Raw genomic sequence first — 6,490 nt, forward strand, 5'->3', positions numbered from 1 at the left:
CAAAGCTGCTTTTAACTGTAGATAAGTCTGTGGTTCCATTCTTCCACTTTTTAAAGGCTACAATCCAAAATACACTTGCCGATTTATACATGCCTGAATGTCTGCACCTTGGTGAATATTTGACAATCCAAGCTGAATTTGGGGGGTTTCACCATTCACTAGTATAAGTCCCCGCAAGTTGGCTGTTCTGACCTAGCCGCCTGACTCGTCCCAGGAAAGAGTGAGTGTCAAGGGACCACCAATTACTACTATAGCAGTGAAGATGTGGGAACAGCTTATGGTACTTCCAAAATACAAGGTCAAATTGGCAATGGCCCAGCCAGTGACTATAATGTGTGTTTCTAAAGTGTGCTGAAATTACAGTAATTCATGGGAAAAGGACACGTTCAAGATTCTAAGAATGCAAGTTGAGCCAGTAAATATTTCTTGACATTCTTGGGACGAACGATCACTTCATCACCCTGACATCCAAGCTATTGGTCAGACTGTGGGTGTGGGGGGGGGGGAGGGAGGAGTTAAAGGGTCCATTGTTAAAATTTGCAGACCAAAGATCAGGGCAATAAAAACACACCATTCTGCCGAAGTTAATGGCCCATTAACAACAGCTGGCAGACCCAACACACTGAAATTATTCCTGGTCCTGGCGTTCCACCAGCAATACTGCCTCGGAAGAAAATAGATCTGACCTTGTTGAAGTGGCCTTCTTCCTGTGTGGGGACCATGGCAACTGGCCTCATTGCCCCTGCCCCCATATAAAGTGGCATGAAGCTTTGACAGAAGGAAAGATTGAAAAGCTGGAAGTTTTCACAATAGCTCCTTGCTGAAGCAGTAGGAGGAAACAGCTCATCTGGTAACTAAGCATGGCTATTTATTTGTTTTTACTATTTGGGGGCATTTTAAAGAATGGTTGCGATTTCTTTGGAATTTTTTTAAAAGATCAGTCAATTTCCATTGAAGGATCTATGGGAGCAGTAGTGGCCTGTTGTTGTTGTTGTTGTTGTTGTTGCTGTTGTTTTGATACCATCGATTTACAACCAAACCCCTCAGCTTGCCATCTCAACAACTCTGCCATTTCGGCAGTGAATGCACACGGCAATGAAATCAACCCCCACTAATGTGTTGATATCAAATTGATTTGGGGCTAAACTTTAGCTGTGCTGTTCTGTTGCAGGAAAGGACATTTGTGCTGGGCTTGTGTGTGTGTGTGTGTGTTTAAAAAAGCAATGTGACATCTGCCCAAACTGATAGCACACACTGACATGTTCATCGCCTATTTCAATTCACCTGACGACAATTAAGTGACATTAAAGAACAAGCCCTCCTCAGATTCTAATTTTTCCTGACGCTATGTTCAATATTGTAATAGATGGTGCCAATAGAAGTTTGCCTCACACAGCTTCTTCCCTTTCCTTTCTATAATCTTCTTTAATAATTGCCGCTGGAGCCATTCCCCTCCTTGAATGAAGGACAGGACAGAAAACAACACAGAAAAGTGAGAAGCATAATCTTTCTGGCTACCATTGCAAATAGGTGCAAGACCCAGAATTACTGATACAGCTACTTAAGATGGTGGTACTGAAATATATAGCCAAATCCTTGCCTGTACAGTGTTTCTTCCTGATGTCAGGAGAAGGCTGTGTCAAGGAGAGGTGTCCCAAACCTCTTCAAGATTAATCTGAACACTTCAGCCAGTGTCGCTTGTGTCCATCCTGTTAATTTTCAATCCCATTTTGTAGCTAGTGAAGCTACTCTGAATATTGACAGTTGCCTCCGGGGGACTAGCAGTATGCTCTCTTAGCAAGAAAGCAAGCGCAGCAGGGTTTCTGAAATATTTGCCAGTGCCACTGTAAAAATGCAGAAGGCAGCGACCTGTATAACTACATATGAGGCAGTTATCCAAGGTTTCTATACAAGGGAATTCGTTTTTCTCTCTCTCCAACCCCCACCCTTCCCCCAAAGAAAGGTTGTTTGCAATTCAAATGTCAAAGACGCCATAGCAGAAGAGTCCTGGCCACAGAGCATTTAAACTACTCTGCACTTATTTCTCCCCAATGAAATTAATGTTATTTTTCATTTATGCACAGAGGTTGGTAACAGCAACAAAACGATTCTGATTTCACAATTCTAGCAGTCACACCAAACTGCTATGCTTTAGCAGGCATGAAAATACCTGGGTAGATGTTCATATGACCCCCTGCTTAAAAGTGCTAATTAATTTCGCTGCTAGATGTGGTTCTGACTCAGGGGAGGCCACCATAGTCAGAGGGGAATTGTGTTGTCAGAAGCATCTCTCTCTTCATCTCTCTCCCTGGATGTGCCTTTAGAACAACAATGGGGAACTTATCACCTTTCAGAGGTTGGATAACAACTCTCATTATCCTTAGTGGTCATTGATGGTGGTCCAACAACATGGCTACGTGTTCCCCATTTACAAAGTTCATGAAGCTCTCTAAACTACGCCTCCTCCAAAGGTTACCAGAGCCACATTGTATGAAGTTTAGTTTATGAAATTAGTTTATTTTTTAAAAAAACAAATTCAACCCTATCTTTTCTCTCACCAGGACACCCAAGTGGAATCAAAAGAAACATCAATTGGTTAAAAGTAAGGGCAAAAGCTAAGCATTTAATGGGAATTTTTTACTTATACAGTGGTACCTCGGTTCTTGAACATAATTCATTCCGGAAGACAGTTCGGCTTCCGAAACATTCAAAACCCAAGGCGCAGCTTCCCATTAGTTGCAAGAGCTTCTTGCACTCAGCGGTAGCCACATAACACGTTCAAGTTTCGGAAAACATTTGAAAATGGAAGCATTTACTTCTGGGTTTTCAGCGTTCGAAAACCAAAATATTCGACAACGGAGGCGATCAGGAATCGAGGTACCACTGTATATGCATTTACGGTATATATTGCTTAGATGAAGAACTGCATTGTAAAATGCAAAAACAGTGCAAATATCAAAAGATGGCTGTTTCATTTTGCATACTGTTTCAGAAAGTGCAGATTTGATAGGTCCCAACTGAATCTAAGTTCTCCCCCAACCTTAACTGTAGGTGAATATTTAAGAATGCATATTAAAACCATCAGGAATCCCTGTTAAGATCTTGCAAATTCTGAGTAGAAAAGCATATGAATTCCTATGTCAAAGAAAAGCATACTTTCTCAAAGACAGTAAAACTGTCTAATATGCAGAAAATGTAATGTTTGTATGCACAGAAGTTAAGACTTATGTAAAAGTTTGCATTTGCATAATAGAGAAATTTACATTACGCAAGAGGTTGCAGTCTAGATGAAAGCAGAAGACTGATGTTGTTCCATTTCACAGGGTTAGGCTACCTGATGACTCATAGACAGAAACCTGAGCTGCAGCTCTCTCACAGCTGGAGAGGAAATTTAAGAAGTCAGTGATGGCTAGCTATAGCAGCTGCAGCTGCAGCTAAGCTCCACAGTGATGAAAAAACCTAGGATCTCTCTCTGGGACCAGAGAGAGGAAAGTTTACTAAACTGTATAAAGGACTGAACTATATTGGCTGGTACTTGAGAGCAACTTGTTACTTTATTATGTTGTAACCTTTATCTTACTGTAACTAATATTTAAGATTATTCTGCAGTAAAGTTTTGAAACTCATTCTTGTGGTGGAGAGATTCATTTCTACTCTTAACAAGGTCCAAATCAGGGATTCTACTGAACAACTCTAACAAGAAGTATGTATTTACAATATTTTGATAGCTATGTCTATGATAGTTTCAAAAATAGAGTCTTTTACTTTTAAAGTTGGTGTTTTAGTCCATTATTATTATTATTATTATTATTATTATTATTATCTGCCCATCTGACTGGGTTGCCTCAGCCACTGTGTGCAAATTCCAACACATATAAAAACATAATAAAACATCAAACATTAAAAACTTCCTGATACAGGGCTGCCTTCAGATATCTTCTAAAAGTCGTGTGGTTCTTTATCTCCTTGACATCTGATGGGAGGACATTCCACAAGCCACTGCTGAGAAGGCCCTTAAAAGTTGCATTCCACTTTCTGCCACAATTCTTCCTATTGACTGTAACCCCTGTTAAGAAACAGGTTCAGGAAACATAAGGTACCCAGTATGCTTTACCTTCTTGCCAGTAAAAGGGAATTTCTTCAGCAATGCATTCAGTAGTTGCTAGTGAAGCCGTTTGCTTTTGATAGCAGCAAATCTGTATGTAGTGGAGACTGTACATTCATTGAATACTACATGTGCAGTGTCCGGCTACTTGTGCACACGTTATGCAAGTTGTACACTCCTTGAATGTAAGGCGTGAACATCCCTGTGAACACTTTGCAACAAGACTTTGTGAGAACTAAGAATGGGACAGGTCTCCAGATCCTACGTAGACACTCAGTCTGAGCTAGGCCAGTATAAATGCAACAGGTGCTAGGTCCTGTTTCTGCCCAGCCAATGTTATGCCTGATTTATCTTTCCAGAAATGGAGAGTCAGAAAGTGAAAACTGTGCTGGAGAGTTTACGTAATGGGAATCATTAGATGTGCAAGATCTGTGATTGGGTTGAGTCTTCTGGCTTAACTTTCTTCTTCCAAAAGCAGCTGCATCTGTGGCAGGTGGGCAGGGCCAGATTTAGGTTTGATGAGGCCCTAAGCTACTGAAGGTAATGTCCAGCTGTCCTTTGTCAACAACAAATTGTCACTGTTTTTTGTGTTGAATATATGCTATATGGTAATTTATGGACCTAATAGGTCCATACCCAACACAAAACACTGTTGATGTACATAGGTTTTATTTTATTTGGTTTTTTATCTTATATTTTGGAAATGTACACCCAGGTTTTTCCCCCTTTAAATTTTTGGGGGGCTCCCAAGAGACAGGGGCCCTAAGCTATAGCTTGTTTAGCTTATACGTAAATCTGGGGGAGTGTGAGATCTTGGCTCCCCCTTCACTGTGGCCCTGATGAAACACACATACAGAGGCTGCTTTTTAGAGGGAACATCGTTATAAGAATGTTTTGCAGAGGGGAGAGCAATGGAGTCTTGTTGACAGCTGCTAGATGGGCAAAGAAGCAGGAGGCAGCATTGGGACAGAAGAGTTGGTGATTCAACATAACTACACAAAAGCTTTTAAAGCAGTCATTTAAAGGTCATTGAGACAGGGGGTGCAGAGCCAATCTGTCTACAACAAAAGGTTTTGACAACAGACAGAACTGACAGAAGCCAACAGAAGGCAAGGCAGCCTGAGGGGCTCCCTGTATTTTCTTTCCCCATGGCCATATAAGAAGGGGTTGGGGGTCTTGCCTGAGGGATGTCAAGGCCTGACAGACTTTCCCCAATGTGGAGGGGGGAGAGAGATAGGAATGAGGGTGACGTCTTGAAGAAGAGCAATCATTTGTTACTTGATGGGCCCAATTGGCAATACCGCAGTCTGTCAAGCTCTCCATTTCTAGAGGCACAAATGTCAGTAAACTTCAATGAGAACCTTTCAGCACTTGAAATAATACCTGGGTTGCGTGCGGGGCCTAAAGCAAGAATACATCCCACAACAGTCTTTGGCAATTACAGGGATGGAGTTCCACTAATGTGTAGAGTGTGTGCTGTTGTTGTTTAATGGCTTGTGTGAAAAAGCAAGGAAATTAAGGCACACAGGCTTAACTTCCACACCACGTAAGAAGCATACATGATCAACATCCTCACATATTGTGCTTACTTTTAGCCCTTGTGAACCCTGGCACTCCCTGTTCTTTTTTCTTCTGGTCCGAAACATCTTCCACTGCAGCTGGAGAGACACTGAAACTCAGGACGCTATGACAGCAATGGCCATTTAGCAACATACTTGCCCTCTACTGTCCCTTTATGCCTTCATTGTGGTTAACACGGAATGGTATATGTTTGTAGTGACAAGGATGAGGTTGATTGATAGAGGATGCAGACGTGGACCCAATAACAGGCCTAAACAGGCATTATTGAGGCTTTCTATATTACTCTGCCGCAAGAGAAAGGAGAAGGTGAGTCTTGCGTTTATGAGTCGGTATGCCTAGAACAGGGTTAGAACACTTTGTAAGGAATTAATTAAATCTTTAGAATTGACAGAGCAAATTTGCAGGTCTGATGATCTCATAGTAGGGATGGGCTGAGCAGTTTGTTGCATCCTATTGCTCAGCCATAGGTCTATTCTGCTCTCTTTTGTGTGGATTTTTTCACTGAATGAACAAAAAGCATGCAGTTGAATTGCATGTATTTTGCCCACGTGTTTTATGTAAATAGCACACTTTTGATGCAAAATGTGCCCTTTTCAATGTACTCATCCATAAAAATATGCATTTTGTGTGCATCTTTTGAGATACAATATGTATCTTTGTGTGAACTTTTCCCACACAAAAACTGCACTGCAAAGTCGGGAGAAGTGTGTAATCAGACTGGGAGTTGTGTTCCAATCCACACGCAACCTTGAAAGTATCAGATCAGATCAGTCCCACAGCGAAAAAGCACGCCAAACAAATTCC

The 6,490-nt window shown here is 41.5% G+C and overlaps 1 long non-coding RNA gene across 1 annotated transcript; it reads left to right on the top strand.

The window, feature by feature from the left end:
* Positions 1-534: 534 nt before the first annotated feature.
* On the top strand, positions 535-3,626 carry LOC308476266. The gene is made up of 3 exons (XR_013985821.1): positions 535-850; positions 2,562-2,602; positions 3,324-3,626. It is a non-coding gene; the product is annotated as an uncharacterized lncRNA (long non-coding RNA).
* Positions 3,627-6,490: the final 2,864 nt, after the last annotated feature.

The sequence above is a fragment of the Podarcis pityusensis genome (assembly GCF_964106645.2).
Source record: "Podarcis pityusensis genome assembly, chromosome: 4".
Lineage (NCBI taxonomy): Eukaryota > Metazoa > Chordata > Lepidosauria > Squamata > Lacertidae > Podarcis > Podarcis pityusensis.